This window comes from Leptonychotes weddellii, chromosome 8, assembly GCF_054177405.1.
Source record: "Leptonychotes weddellii isolate Sample4059 chromosome 8, ASM5417740v2, whole genome shotgun sequence".
In the NCBI taxonomy this organism is placed as follows: Eukaryota; Metazoa; Chordata; class Mammalia; order Carnivora; family Phocidae; genus Leptonychotes; species Leptonychotes weddellii.
The window spans coordinates 59,114,376-59,131,435 of NC_138376.1; positions in this window are offsets into that span (position 1 = coordinate 59,114,376).

Consider the following 17,060-nt stretch of genomic DNA (forward strand, 5'->3'; position numbering starts at 1 on the left):
CAGTTTGTATTACCTTCATTTTAGGAGGTGAGGAAACAGGCCAACAGAAGATCTGCGACATGCTCAGTGGCTCATGGACTCTGAAGGGTGAAGCCAGGACAGGAGCCACGCTCTTAGTAGCCAGTCCCCTATCCCATGTAGCTATGTCTCATGGGCATGTCAGTACATAACAACTTAAAGATTGGGTCCTTCCACTCTCATTTCCAATAGTTGAAAACACAAACTCCAATTTATTCATTTTTTTGTCTCTGAAATATCTTCCTTCATCTGAAGCTCAGAAAATTTAAAAGTAATTCAAGGGATAGATTCAAAAGCTAATCAATGTAAATGGGTTGAACAAGGATTGTTACAGTACTTGGAATAGGCAGGGACGAGACTAGAGTAAAACAATCGAGGCCTTTGCTTTAGGCATAAAATTTAAGAGGATATAAAAAAAATCAGTAATCCAGATTAATATTATAATGCAATATTTTTAAAAATCAGAATTAATGCAAAAAAATGCATCACAAACAAAATATCAACATCTTAAAGTTGGAATCAGTAGAGAAAAAGGGATAAAAATTATTTGAAGTCAGGGCGCCTGGGTGGCTCAGTCAGTTAAGCGACTGCCTTCGGCCCGGGTCATGATCCCAGGGTCCTGGGATCGAGTCCCACATCGGGCTCCCTGCTCCATGGGGAGCCTGCTTCTCCCTCTCCCACTCCCCCTGCTTGTGTTCCCTCTCTTCGCTGTGTCTCTCTGTCAAATAAATAATAAAAATAAAAATCTTTAAAAAAAAAAAAATTATTTGAAGTCAAACATGCTCCTAACTAAATCAGTAGTTTTGAGTCTCATTGGCTGAACATACCTCTTGCCTAGGACAACATCTTATACCAAGGAGATACACAGTAAATATTTATTGATCTGAAAGAAATTCGTATTTAATTGAGAATATTTATAAAATAAAATGTGAACAAATTATGAGGATAATTTGAAATTGCTGGGATAGACAGAACCGAGAGGCAATGTTGAGAGGGCCACAGCAGATATTCAATCAATAGAAGTATTAATGGTGATGTTTACTATTGATTATCTTTCAGGGAATGTTGACTTTATTTCTGAAACTTTCTAAAAATGTGATACCTATCTTCTTTTAGTTCATGATGTAGTCCAAGTCCTCGGTTTAGTCCTAAGGTCAATTGTATATTAATGACTTCAGCCGCTGCTAGACAAATCACAGCAGCCATTTTTAAATACCTGCGTTTGCCAAACCTTAAGGCCTGACACATCTATTCAAGGAAAAATAAGATACTGCTCAGCCCTCAGAGAACTCACCATAGGAGGCTTATAATTGGGTGGGATCTTTATCTACCACTGACCTTACTGTGCCCTATACCGAGGCCTTGACCTTTGGTGGTCCTGCTCTCAGCTGTTAGAGCTGTGAGCAATGGCGGGTGGCTCAATGGATTCCTGCTTCCAGGTGGTGGGGATGTCAGCTATAGAATGGGCACGAGTTAGAGCTCTGAAAGCTTTTTCCTAGATAAATACTGTTGATTTACTTGATGGTTAAGTTTCAAGTACAACTTTTTATTCCAGATTAACTTTAATTTCAGTAGTTCCTTGGGCGCCTGGGTGGCTCAGTCGTTAAGCGTCTGCCTTCGGCTCAGGTCATGATCCCAGGGTCCTGGGATTGAGCCCCGCGTCAGGCTCCCTGCTCCGCGGGAAGCCTGCTTCTCCCTCTCCCACTCCCCCTGCTTGTGTTCCCTTTCTCTCTGTGTCTCTCTCTGTCAAATAAATAAATAAAATCTTTAAAAAAATAAAAATAAATAAATAAATTCAGTAGTCCCTGTGGGTAAGCCTGAGGTTTAATACCTACATATCATACTTTTAGCTGGAGTGCCAAACAAATGAATAATCAACAAATTTTTGAAACACAACTCAACAATAACTGGGAAACTACTGATACAGATGTTTGGTGCATCGTGTAATATCACCAGAGAATGTTCCCATAGTACCAACTTAAACTAGTAGCAATGAATCCAAACTTGTTTAACAAGGCAAACTCTGTCATCACCCTTAATGGATAATAAACACCTGGTTAGTTACTACTGCATAAATTAATAATTACAAAATGACCTGGATCAACTTGGTCTCAACTAGCTCTTATTTTTAACATGTTTAAAATTTTCCTTAACATTCATGAGGATTTATTATGTATATCTTGTAGTGGTATGTTAGCACTTGGCCATTTTCCACAACTACATATTAAAGGAATGGATTAAAATATAGCACGTTCTCCAGCACCATATCAACAATCCTTATTTCTGCAACATTAACTCTAGACATTTGTAACTAATAGTAAAAACCCACTGTACTGGTTTTAAAGGTTCCTTTTTAAATTGTACCATGTCCTTATGTTAAACCATAATCTTATTTCCAGTAGATATGAAACAAGCTGACAAATTACCTACTTCTTTGCACTTATTTTATTCACCTCTTTCCCATGTAGTAATGGCCTCTAATTATTAAAGGGGACAGTACAGACTAGGAAAGAGGATTCTGAGATTCTGGCTGGCTGAAGAGCTTGGTCAAATTTTTCTGGTTTGTACCCTCTTTTTTTTTTTTTTTTTTGTACATAGCCTAAATAAGGTGACTTTTAAATTAAGTATATTCCCAGATTCATGAGTCCATTAACACATTTCAGTCAGTGAGTTCTTCAATTAATTTATAGAAAAGTAGCGTGTTTCATTAATGTTGCGTCAACAGCTTCCATTATAGTGTCTGTCACGTGTGAGACTGCATTGGCTACCGTAAATGCTAAATGCAAACCTATTCATGTCTAGGCACGAAAATATTATTCCAAAAAGCTCTTCACAAATTAGAAACAAGCTTTTCTGAGGTGATTAAAACTCTCATCTTTTTCCAGACCTCTGTCTTAGCACCTTTTATAATATAATTACTTGTTTCTTCGCCCATCTCCACAAGTCAGCGGCTTCTTCATAAGCGTGGGATGTATATTATTATCTCCCTCAGTCTAGCACAATAATTGGTAGATAGAATTTGTTAAAAAAAAAAAAACAGATTTATTAAGTATTTGTGAAATGCATATATTGAACAATAATGTGAGCGTATAAAGTAAAATTACCATAGAAATGATAGTCAAAGCTCTCTTTATATTACAGGTTCTGACATAAGCACATTAATTCTTGACAAGGAAATGTTTCCCGAATTACACTGTTGCCCCTCCCCAAATGTTTATATAAATTATGGTTATAATTAGGAAATCTCTGATTTAAATCTGAATATGAAAGGGTAAAAGTTGCATAAATTGTTGCAATTTTAACCTTAAAACAACCTTTACAACCTTTTTAAGTTGTAATTTTAATCATCTCTGAAGATGTTTAAAATTAAGTCTTTGCAAGATAGCTAATTTTAGGTGGTAATATAATTCCATAGCCATGTCTAGGTATCTTAAGAAGCACTTACACCATAATTATATATATATATGCTTCACACATATATGTGACACTTTCAGATTAAAATTTTATATATAAATGAAACTTTCAAAGATTAAAACAATATATTGATTTATACTAAATATTTACAAATATATGAGAAAAATATTAAATGACATGCATATCTGCATTACTTTTTTTACTCTTCTCCATGTTACTATTGTCCCTTTCCCCTTACTAGAAAATAGTTAACACTGTACACCCACAACAGTAAGAAGTCCCATTAGGTTATGGTGATCCACTTTATATAACTCCAAGAATAGGAAGATCAAAACTTTCCTCCAGTTGCATATGATATGCTTATTAGTTGTCCTTGAGGCTACTGCCTAAAACAGGCTCCCAGGCTAGGGTATGTTGAAGGCAATCCCTTTCCTGAACTGAGTTGGCCACATGGCGCTGTGAACTCTACAGCAGATGAGCACTGCTCCCCAAGTTGATTTATGTTGATATTTATTTATGTTTATCCCAAGTATAGTTATGTTGTTAAATATAAATCAAAATGAAACAAGTTATAAGTCAAAATAATTATTATGTAGATTTACAATTATATGACGTTATAATAAGGATTACTATTATAGCAATAATATTATGGAAACCCTATGTTAATATTGACTATTTGTTGAGCATTTAATATGTGACAAGCCTTAAGCTAAATGCTTTTCAAACATCTCATTGAATCCTAATCAAAACCATGGCCACTCAGTTATGATAGAGAAGTAGGAAAACTGACATGAAGTTTTAATACAAAAATGAAATATGAAGTGAACCCACTTTCTCACTGGAAAAAAAGAATTCCTCTGTCCCCTTTCTTTATCCAGTCTATAGCACACTGATGGCATAAAAAAATTGATGATTCAATGAATAATACCTACATAAAACTAAATGAATAAATGAGGAACATAAGTGATTAAATGTCTGTGATTGCTTATTCAGAGAAGCAAGTGGTATTGCTTAATAATAGTCTGTGGTTGTTATGATAATATATTTATAAAATCACAATTTGTCTCTACTAAGCAGGAATGATACCATTTTGGAATATATGTGCTCCAGTTTGTGTCCCTTTAAGAATGATAAATTACTTAATCCAAAAAAATAGAACTTATCAAGACAGCAGAAAGACAAGTCACAGACTGAAAGAAAATATTTGCAAAAGACATATCTGTAAAGAACTGCTGTCCAAAATATACAAAGCACTCTTAAAACTCCAGAATAAGAAAATAAACAACCGATTTTTTTAAATGGGCAAAAGACCTGAACGGTCACCTCACCAAAGAAAATGTACAGATAGCAAATAAGGATATCAAAAGATGCTCTACATCATATGCCATTAGGAAATTGCAAATTAAAACAACAGTGAAATACCACTACACACCTGTTTGCCTGGCTTGGCAACACCAAATGCTGGCAAGGATGTGGGGCAACAGCAGGAACTCTCATTCGCTGCTGTGGGAGTACAAAATAGTGCAGCCTCTTTGGAAGACAGCTTGGTGGTTTCTTACGAAAGCCAAAATACTCCTACCACACGATCCAGTGGTTTGCTCATGGGTATATGCCGAGGACATGGAAACTTACGTCCACACAAAACCTTACATATGGATTTTATAGGAGCCTTATTCATAATTACACTTGCGTTCAAACTGTAGGAGACTTATAGATGTATACAGGGAAGGGCATGGTATTAGTAATGTTTCTTAATCCAGGGATACATGTCAGGACCCTCTGGACTTAAAGTCATTAATTTCTATTATTGTCACAGTGCCCAACCATGAGCCCTTAATCTGATCATCTCTCCTGCTATTTTAACCATAGCTATTGCAACACTGTCTTATAACAAGTGCAAATTAACCCCCAATATAAAACAAGAAGAGCTAATATAGAAATTTAAGTTTATTATGCTACTAAATAAACTTCAAAATGCTTCAGTACTTGATTAATAAATCATACTATTTCCTTGAGTGATTTTCTTTGCCTGAATTCAAATTATAGTATACTAATCCACTATCAACAATGTCAGGACAGCAGAGGTACAATTAATATCCCAATAACTCTTTAATTGGAAGGTCTCCCTCTAAACTAGAGATTTTATTATTTGCATCTCATTATAAATATTTTCCCAGGGGGCCCTAAATTCAGAGCATCACTGTAACTGGTTTGTAATAAATCATAATACACTAACTATGCTATGCAAATAACAGTGCACTGAATCCTTTACTAAGCAGTTAATATACACAATGTATTATGTTATCATAAAAAGGTGTAATACAGTCAATTCATAAGAGAGGCTCTACAGTTTTCTAAATATAGCAAAGCCATTTGAGAAGTAGGTTTTAAGCTATAAATAGAAAACAAGAAGAAAATCATAAATTGTAAAAAGTAATGACTAGTTTGTTTGCTTGAGGGGAAAAATAACCTTTTTTTGGAGGTGAATATAAAAACAGATTGTGGATCATTTCCAATTAGAAGAAAGTCTAGGGTAGTAGTCCTTTTCTTTTTATAAATGTGGAAAGAATAACAGCCCTGAAAACTGCTTAATTCTCCCCATTACTGCCACAAAATAAATTAAGACATCAAAATAAAACAACACTACCAGATGTGAGAATGAATGAACTTTCAAGGAGATGCCAAGAAAAATGCAGGGAATTCACATGAAGCAATTTCTATGAGAAACACACTGTACTAAATACTTTATGTACATTTTTCTATTTTATTTTTATATATTAACTGAGTTAGATATTGTTATCTCTACTTTACAGATGAAGAAACAAACCCAGGAAGATTAAAGAACTTGTTCAAGTTTATATCAGTGACAAAACTTGGATTTGAAATCCCCATTTGCTTTAAGAATGTCTTCAAGAATGTTTTCTTCTTCAGAAATATTAAAGAGCCCTCTGACTCAAGACAACAGAGTGAGCTCACCTATTTATTTTACCTATTTTTTTTTAACCTGTGTACCTATTTTGTAATTATTGTCAACTATCTATTGCTCTTGAGGCTCTATTTAAAAGATAAAAAAAGAGTAGTAAAATGTCTAAACCCACAACAGAGAGAATATGAAGGGGCCATAGCAGGGGAGAGATTTCAATAATTTTCTGGAAGATGGAAAGCAGGTGGTTAAATTATTGACACACGAGGCAGGATAGAGGAGGTTGTTTGAGTCACATGCAGAGTTGGCTACTGTGAAGAAGGAAGTCAACATTCCCTCCATAATGCCCGGAAAATGCCACCCTGATGGACATTGGGCATGAGAATTTGAGTTGAAAAGAGGGCTTTGGAAAGCCTGTGTATGGCACAATCAAAACCCCCATTCCTTTCTAGCACTCTCATCCACAAAATTTATAGCATTACCACACCAACCTTTACTTCTTATACCCTCACTGAGAAAAGCAAAGTTCTTGTCTTGGATCAAAAAAATTATGGTGAGAACTAAAGCAGGTAGCCTAGGTGTGGCGCTTTAAATTATAGTCGCCCTCATTCTAGCATCAAGAGGCCCCCAGTGCAAGAGCTCACAGTGAAGTACAGCTTACCAGACAACACACCCTGCCGTGAGCACACAACTCCCAGTCGGCCTTTGTCTTGGGTCATGCTCAAATATGAATGGCAAGCACGGATTATATAGCTCTGACATAGTAACACCAAGATAGATACACTGAAAATTTGACCTTAGACGAAACAGGGGTAATTCGGGGAAAAAAATAATTTTGAAAAATTCTTTAAGAGTGTTAGATTCCAGAATATGCTACACCTATAAAACAAAAATAAATGCTACGGAGAAGATAAATAATCAGAGAATGTAAATGTTCTTAGAAATTTTAAATGTGATTGATGAAACAATAGAAAGAGTGAAATACACAGTTAAGGAAGGCTCCCAGAATGCAGAGGAAATAAAAGGCAAAATATATATATATATATATATATATATATGAAAACATAAGGGATTCTGAGGATCAATTCAGGTGCTCTAACATCCAAATAATAGCTTTTCAGAAAGACCAGAAAAAGATGAAAGAGGAAGGAATTGTAGAAATGATAGAGAATTTTTGTTTATTGAAAAGAAATGTACTTGTCTAATTAAAGGAGACTTCCAGGTGTGTAACAGAATACATGAAAAAAAATAACCATACCGAGACAAATCGCTGTGGAATTTCAGAAACCTTAGGGTAAAGAAATACTTTTAGACTAGAGAAAACATGTCACTAACAAAGGAATAAAATTCAAACTGGCATTTGATTTTTCCTAAACATCAGTCACGTGAAGACAATGGGTATTTTCTTCCCAAATTTCCGAGGAAAAAATACTGATATTCAGCCTCGAATTCTGCACTTGGCCAAATTATTAAGCACATGAATAGACAATTTGAGGGATGTAAGCACTCAGAAAATATACAATCCACATAGCTTGTCTTAGGAAAGGATATAATCCAGAAAAATGAGAGAATGAACCAAGGAAGGAAAGATATTGACCCGAGAAGCAGCAGTTTCAACCCCTATGAACCATGAAGGGAATTACTAGAATGACAGCTGTGTAAAAGGCCTAGGGAGGACACATTCTGCAAACCTCAAGGTGTGAGATAGCTAGGGACAAAGGAGATTCTGTAGATTTTATAGTATACCTGAGACACTGGAAAACAAAGAGGAAATTCAAGAAAACAGAAAGGTAATCCAAAAATCTAAGAAAAATGCAAAGTTATATAAGAAAGGAAATGTGATCAGGACCCAGTACTTGGTTTTGAAGATCACTGAATTTACATAGTCTAAATGCAAATGGATTTTATTGACTTTTCAACTTTTAGAATAATCTTGAAGACAAAACATAGGAGACTTAATTATGATAACAGAACAGAATGTAAATAGTATCACCATTGACAGTAGAAGCTAAAAAATACAGACACAGAATACAAATTGGGGAGGAGTGGAGAGAAAGGAAATAGAGGGGCATTTATACTCACATCTTACCAAATGTGAGATCACAGACACTTTCTGTAGCTCATGTAAAGAGAAGTAGCGGTGCAAGTATCATTTAAACTTAAACAAGGTGGGTGTGGTGTAATGGAGCTGAATCCTCATCTTTGACAGTGGAACTCAATATATAATCCCCTCGAGTTGACAAATCTAGGGAAGACATATTTATTACTTAGAAATATAAATATTAGACCACCAGAAGATAGGAGATCTTTAAAAACACAAGGTGCGCCTGGGTGGTTCAGTTGGTTGAGCTACCAACTCTTGGTTTCAGCTCAGGTCATGATCTGATCAGGGATGTGGGTGGGATCGAGCCCCAGGTCAGGCTCTGCACTTAGTGGGAGTCTGCTCAAGACTCTCTCTCCCTCTACCCCTCCCCTGCTCGTGCATGGTCTTTCTCTCTCTCTCTCTAGTAAATAAATAAGTCTTAAAAAAAAAAAAAGAAAGAAACACAAATAAAAGACCACCAGAAGAAATCAAACAGAAAAGTCAAAAAGTGTTGCTTCTGTAACAGAACTGAAGATGGAGAGGAATGAAGTGAGGGACCATTGATTTAAAATTACAAGATTCTGTATACTTTTTAATTGTTATATACGTACATTTATATCTTAGAAATTTTTAAGTATTCAATGATGACTACTTGTGACAAGCAATGAATGAGAGTTATAGAAATTCTCTATGCAATTTGCTAACTATCACACCACCCGTAATGACTCTTAAAAAGCACTATGGAGGGCGCCTGGGTGGCTCAGTTGTTAAGCATCTGCCTTCGGCTCAGGTCATGATCCCAACGTCCTGGGATCGAGCCCGGCATCAGGCTCCCTGCTCAGCAGGAAGCCTGCTTCTCCCTCTCCCACTCCCCCTGCTTGTGTTCCCTCTCTTGCTGTCTCTCTCTGTCAAATAAATAAATAAAATCTTTAAAAAAAAAAAAAGCACTATGGACTACACAATGAATTTATAAACAACTACACATACTAAAAACTATACTATAAGCAGAGTGAGAGTAATCTTTTTTTTTTTAAAGGAAGGTTTCTTAAGAGTCAAGTCAGATATAGAAGAAGCATTGTTGCTAGAACCACATTCCCTCAATCTCTCTCTCGTTTCAGTTCCAGAAGGGACAGTTCCATGAAAACAGGCAGTGTCCCACTTCAAGCTCATTTTTGCTGCTTTTCTTTGTTTTCTGCCTCAGGACTGCTGACGCTGAGAACAGACATATTCCAGAAGTCAGGGGAAGGGTGCAGGTACGGAGAATAGTCTCCAGTGTAATCAGTGAGAGACAGAAATGTATAGATAGATGCCTCAGTCTCTTATCCTCCAGATACAAAATTCTAAGATTTCTTTATGGTTTGTCAGAGAGTTCCCAGCAGAACTGTATCCAGTTACCCACAGTGCTAACTAACCTAACATATACCCTTTATTGGCTTTTCCTCTGTGCCTATCTTACATTCTTTACATGCTCACTCCAGCTTCCTGGAATCAACTCTCAAATTATCTGTATCTAAGATCTTGTCTTAGGCTCTTCGGGAACCTCTGACTGCAGAAAAAAAAAAAAAAAAAAGACACAAGAGGTCTAGGAATCAAGGCTGGGCTGAGACATGTGGATGCCCAAGCTAGGCCAATTATTTGGCACCCCTTCAAATACAGAGAAACATTTCAATACTTATTTACCAGCACGCCTGGGCACAGCAAGGGAAAAAGGCATATCAAAGATAAGAATGACCAGGCGCCTGGGTGGCTCAGTTGGTTGAGCGACTGCCTTCGGCTCAGGTCATGATCCTGGAGTCCCTCGATCGAGTCCTGCATCGGGCTCCCTGCTCGGCAGGGAGTCTGCTTCTCCCTCTGACCCTCCCCCCTCTCATGTGCTCTCTCTCTCTCATTCTCTCTCTCTCAAATAAATAAATCTTTAAAAAAAAAAAAAGATAAGAATGACCATTTTAGAATGCTAGAGCCATATATAATTGCACTGCTGCTGCATCCTTAGTTTATATCATACTGTACTTAAAATTTAAGTACTTGTGAAATTTCTCAATATTCATTTGTACTATTTAGGGTTCTGTGCAAGAAACAGAAATTCATGTTTTGGAGTGGAAAATGTTTTAATAGAGGAAATTATGTGCTTACATAATGGTGTAAGTCTGGAAGAAGAGAAGTCAAGAGGCCACCACTATATTTTGTAATCCAAGGAACCACTCTTGTGACTGGGATTCAGGGTCAGGAAACTGCTTCTGCCATTGCTACCACGACTGATGACATCACAGCTGCTCCACACTAATGAAGCTGAGGATGAATGGATCTATATAGGATCCAGCTGCTAGCAATGCTACGTGCGTCTGAGCGGTTTGGACGGCCTTCTCCTTCCAAAAAACACATTCACTAAAGTGCATTTCATCGGCACAGTATAAACCAGCTCCAGGACTCTAACTTCAGGGAAGTCTGGAAATGTGGCTTTTAGCACTCCAGCCCTTGCAATACATGATATGGGGGAGGGGAGAGTAAGGGGGTGGAAATGGATGCCGTATGTAAACAGGCAATATTGGGCACAGTCCACCGTGTAGCTACCCAGCATCTATAATCTCCCACCCATGTTTAACTTCCAAACAAACACCAGAGCAAAACTAACATGTTCTCAATTTTGCATAATACAATTAGCCTGCATATAAACAAAAAATGTGCTCACTCTCTCCCAAAAGAGAAGATCCAAAGTCTATTCATTGTACTCAACAGTGTAATATTGTTCATTTCTCTTCTTGGTCAGTTATAATCCCACCTTGATATCCTTTATAATAAAGAATAAATTATAAATTTTACCACGATTAATATGCCTTATATCAAGTAAGAAGGGAAAGAGAGAGAAGGAAATTTTTGGTAAAGACATACAAATATATACACCAAGCAAGAAAAAAATATGCAAAACTATCTCAGATCTTAATTCCTGCAAGAATTGGTCAGAAAACCATAAACAGTATGGTTAACTTAATTTTTCCACTGCTTCTTCCAATTGTGTTTTGCCTCAGTCATAACTTAAGTTGTACAGGTTTTTCCCATGGTAAGATAACCTGAACCTTTATTGCTGAAATGTTGGAGCTCTTGATGGTCCAGTCCCTTGGGATTGCTAAAGGCATCCATTAAATTTTGCCACTGGCCATGTGAGTACTTGGAGCCAACAAACAGAGTCTGGGTTACAGAAATATTCCTCTTTTCCTCCCTTTTGCAGCAGCAATTAACCCAGCTGGTGCTGTGTTCCCTTTTTTGCCTATTTGCTCAATGGTATGAGAATCCCTAAATTCCAGGTGGCAGTTTCAACTTCAAGTTCAGTGAAAGAATAACTGTATCCCTCAGTAAAGACGTTCCTTTTATGGAAATTCAGCTCTCTAAACCGACACAGAACAAAGTTGCAAAGGTAAAAAAATTTTAATGTTGCATGTAGGTATAATAGTGAAAAGATCCACTTTCAGATCTATCCCTTGGTTCTCAAACCCAAGTATTCTGGCTAAGGGGGAAATACTGCCATACATTTGCGACTGGTTCAGAGCATATACTGCATCGGGTAGGAAAGCACTTCAGCTTTTCAAACTATTGTCTTCATGCTACAGTCATAATAGTCTTCAATAGAACCCTTTGCTGTTTTAAGGGTCACATGCTTCAGGGAAATAGAGTATGAGTATATGATATGTTGCAGATAATTGCTAGAAGCTCACAAACACAGCTCCTCCTAGAAACACATTTAGATTACATTTCTCAGTGTCCCTTACTCTTAAGTGCTATAATTGAATGAGTTCTTGCCAATGGAGTGTGAGTTGTATTTGATGACTGTCACCTCCAAACTAGTTCCAGTTATAGGCCACTCCTTCTATAAAATCTTCTGAGCAACTTCTGTCTAATACCATCTCTGTGACTGAATGCAGAAGGCCAGTTGAGGGAAGGAGACTTGGGATCCCTGAATGATTGCATGGAGTAGAGCCTTCTACCTCTACTGCCTTGCCCTGATGATTTCTACCGCCTTGTGGAGTGCAGGTGAAATAGAATTTTTTAAATTATCAATGTATTGTATTTATTTGTTATCCTTTCATTTGGGTTTGTTTGTTTCAGTAATTACCTATCCTGAATAATAAATGGAAATATAATTAAAATCCCACAGGTGTAAGCCCATTGCCCCAGTTCTCTTATTATATAAAGATTTTCCAGACCAGAAGCAATGTTTTGTGGCATACCATTGTGTTGAATAAAGCACTCAGTAAGTCCACAGTTGGGTGGTGTTTCCTGGAAAATACACTTCAGAGTGAATGTTACTTTCGTATGAATTAACTGATGCCCTCTCCATAATGGGAGCCACCAGCTGGATGGCTACTCCAACCATGGTTCATATCACAGGGTCTGTGTTGGTCTCTGCTGATGGCAGGTTGGACACTCAGCAGTAGTCCTAGCCACATCAGCCTTGCTGGGAAGTCCACACTGTTTGAGCCCCCATATAACCTCCTTCCCTCTATATGTTAGTTTCCTGTGGCTGCTGTAATAAGTTACCACACTACTGTTAGCTTAAACAACAGAAATTTATTTTCTCACAGTTCTAGAGGACAGAAGTCTGAAATCAAGGTGTCAGCAGGGCCACATTTCTTTTGGAGGCTCTAGAGGACGATCTGTTCCTTGTCTCGTCCAGTTCCTAGTAGCTGCCCACATTCTTGACCTGTATCACTCCAAATTCTGCCTCCATCTTCACATTACCCTCTCCATTTTGTATGTGTCACCTCTCTCTATTATAAGAACACTTACAATGCATTTAGGCCCACCTAGATAATCTAGGGTTATTGTCTCACCTCAAGATCCTCAACTTAATCACCTCTAAAGACCCCCCCTTTTTTTCCCTAATAGGGTAACCTTTATAGGTCTTAGGGATAGGCCTTGATATCTTTGGGGCCACCATTCAGCCCATTACATTTCACCTGGCTTATTTTGTTCATGAACCCACTGAGCAAACATGGGGTGGCTAGGAAAAGAGGCTAACTGATTTCCATAGAATCGGTCACTCTGTCCCTCTGTTTGTTGAGAACCTCTTCTATAGTGGGTGCCTTTGGTAAGCATTTACATGGGGCACAAATAATGTCACACTCAGAGCTTCTCAAAACTTCTCATCACCAATCCTCAATTTTATCTCTTCTAAATCCTTGAACATCTGACCAAACCATTGTCAACTACCCAAAAGCCAATGTATATTTATAACTATGGTAATTCTTCCTTCTGGAAAAGTGGGCAACTAGAGTCAAAAGACCTTTCATTGGCAGTATTTTCTTTCCACATATCTCTCAGGGCCACTCCTAACTAAAGCTGTAATGCCACCACAGTCCATTTCCAGCTTGTGTTTGTATATTGTGTGGAATCGTTTGTAAACCAGGATCAATTATTTTCTTTTCCAGTTTCTCAATCAGGGCTCCAGGATAAAGTAAAATTTGTCCTATATGGTTTAAGTGAAGAGCCTTCAATGAAGAATTGCTTATAGAGGAATAGGCAAGGTTAAAGGATCAAACAAAGGACGGTGAGGTACCCAAATACCAGCAAAAGTGTGATGTTATTATCATTCCTAGAACTGAAGAAACAAGAGAAGAAACAGTGATCCTGGAGCTCAGTGAAAATTAAAAGTATGATAGGGGCTATGTTTGTAGAGGGAAATAGCTAGAGTCAGAGATACAACACTGAAGTAGGGAGAGAGCATAGAAGAGATGTCCTACCTACTCTATCCATCTACCTGTTGATCTTCTATCAATTGCATCCAACTGCAAACCAGATGGCAAGGAAGACAAGGTGATGCAGTGTCCATATGGGTCACTATCTTAGGACACAAAACAAGGGCAAAATGAATCAAAGGTGTGCAAACACAATCAGCCAACATTTCATAGCAACTTTCAAGAGGTCAAACATGTGGGTTGAGGGAGAAGTGACAAAGCATCAGGAGTGATGCAATGGTACTGAGGCACTAATCATGCCACTTACCTGTGCCTTCATAACCTTCCACTTGATGAAAGAGTGCTGCTGTGCATGCCCTAGTTTATGACATGGTGGATCAGATAACACCCAGTCCATGACATGCCGCTTAGCTTACGTGATCATTTGATATTCTGTGGTCAGAAACACAAATTTCTACCATGGTCCAGAAGCAACCCAGGATGTTTCTTAAAGGAATAGTTATCTGGAGAATAGGTCATGGGTCTGCTCTAAACTGTAATTCTAAATCAAGACTTGCCAGAGGCCCCTAGAGGATTGCTTTTTGCCAGACACGTCAAGCACCATTTGGTCTACTGGATCTTAAGGCTCAAATGCAGGATAACTTGCACTGTGGTCCACAGTGGTAACAAAGCCTTCTCTTAGTCTGGCCCTATTCAGAACTGGCAGCCTTATGGGGTTACTTGATAAGTGAGTCACAGCAGTACCCTGAAATATATATATATATATGTTGTTTCAAAAGTCCAATGAGATTTCCTAGTCTAAGAAATTCACCTCTTTAACAGAGATGAGTGTGGCAATTGTCTTTCACTGAGGAGGAAAAGTCTCAATCTGCTATAGATCACAGGACTACCAAAAACTTTATTGATGTCATGACCCCTGAATTTATATTTTCCCCTCCCACCCTCTGGCATACATGTTCCTGACAAAGGAATCTATTGTACTTGCTACCTTCTACTCACCAAATACAATCAGCATGATGAACCAAAGCAGTGTCTCACCCCATGATGAGACAAACAAGGTTCCTAGATTATTAAAGAATACTGAATAATTGATGCTGTCCTGAGGCAAGACCATGAAGGAATACAGGTGAAAGAAACATCGTCTGGAATCTCTTAACTGGAAAGGAGAAGAAAACATTTAACAGATTGATCACTGACTATCAGATGCCAAAATCATATTGAGTTGCTTCAGTTAATTGAGTACATCTGGAACAGCTACTGAACTTGGAATTATGTGATTAAGTTAATGATAATCCACTGTTTTTCTCCAAGACTCTCCAATTTCTGTTCAAGTCAAACAGAAGAACTAATGGGTGTATGATAAATAATCATCTATTTCAGTCCTAGGAGCATAATAATAAATTAGCCGCCATCAGAGATACTCATGTACTAAGCCATTCTAATAACCACTCTGACTCTGCTGCCCATTACTGTAACCATATCCACTTTGTCTCTGGCATTTAAGTACTGCCACTTGGCCTCTAGTCATCTGTAGTACCATCATTCCTACTGAAGTCAGGGAGCCCATTTTAGAGACAGCATCCTCCCTCCTTCATCATCCTGAAGGGGAGCAGAATATGTCACCCTAAAACATGCCGCTTTGACATAAAGATTATTTTGAGCTGAAGGCAATTGAGAAAAAGCAGACGCAGGAAGAGTTCTTTGCCCTCCCTCTCTCTGGCTGACAGCAGGCCATAAATTTGTGAAGCTGTCCCACTCTCCTGTATCAAGAAAAGGAGAGTAAGCCTTAATGCTGGAAGCAGCAATGGCACTAAGGTGGGTCTGCACAAACAAAGCTTATGAAATAACCCATTAGTTCCCCCCACATTCCCTAGTCACTTCCCCACAATTTATCAGACTCCCTTTCCTTGTCTAATCACTTCTGCACAATGGATTGCTTTTTGTTACAATGGTATATAAGTCCATAGGCTAACCTCTTCTTTGAGATTTTCACTGCTTTTCCATGAAGCCCCCATGCACATAAAATTAAAAATACTAGTATCAACAAAAGTTATAAACTTTTCCTCCTATTAATTTGTCTTTTGTCAGTTTAAGTCACAAGTCTCAGTCACTAACCTAAGAAGGTGGGGGAAGAGTCTTCCTCCCTATAGTCCCCAGCTTACAGAAAACAGCCACTGCAGAATTTTTCAAGCACCTATTACCAATGTACATTTGCCTATGTATTTCTCATAGGGGATGGTCTAGTGGGGGGGGTCTAGGGAGGGGGTGGTCAAGTGGGTTGCACATGATAAATCATCTGCAACATCCCTTACTCCCTAAGCTTTGCATTATTCCAATGAATTTCTAACATATATCTCATTTTAATGTAGGCCACCAAGGATTTCAAGTTTCAGTTAAACAACTGCCAAGTCATTAAAGCTACTTCTGTTGAGCTATATCCTCAAATTAAGAATTTCTGATAAATGCACCTATATTAATAATTTCAGTCCAATTTAAAGTTATGTTTCTTTCTTCTTTGCTTAGCGCTCTTTGAATCTATTCCTACGCATTTCTGCAGGTCAAAGTTAGCCAAATCCTATCATTCTAAGCCATCTCCTCCCAAGGTAGATTTTGTACTTGTCACCCTGAGGCATGCTGTGTTCTAATTATCCTTACAGATCTGGTGGCACTGAAAGAGTAGAAGGCAGGCATAAAGAAGATCAGTATCCCTTTGGAAAGTAACTACCTTGGTTGAAGCCATTACAGGATCTCAAGCAATAAAGAACTGAGGTCATCTGACAAGAGAGGAGGTGCTGCTTTTCTTGGCCAGGGATATTTAATGGGATTTAGAGATTCAGGTTCTCAGATTCATCTCAATCTACCTAAGTGTCCCCATTCCAGTTCTTCAGGTCCCCCCCCCCCCCCCCGCCCACCCTTCCCAATCAGTGCCACA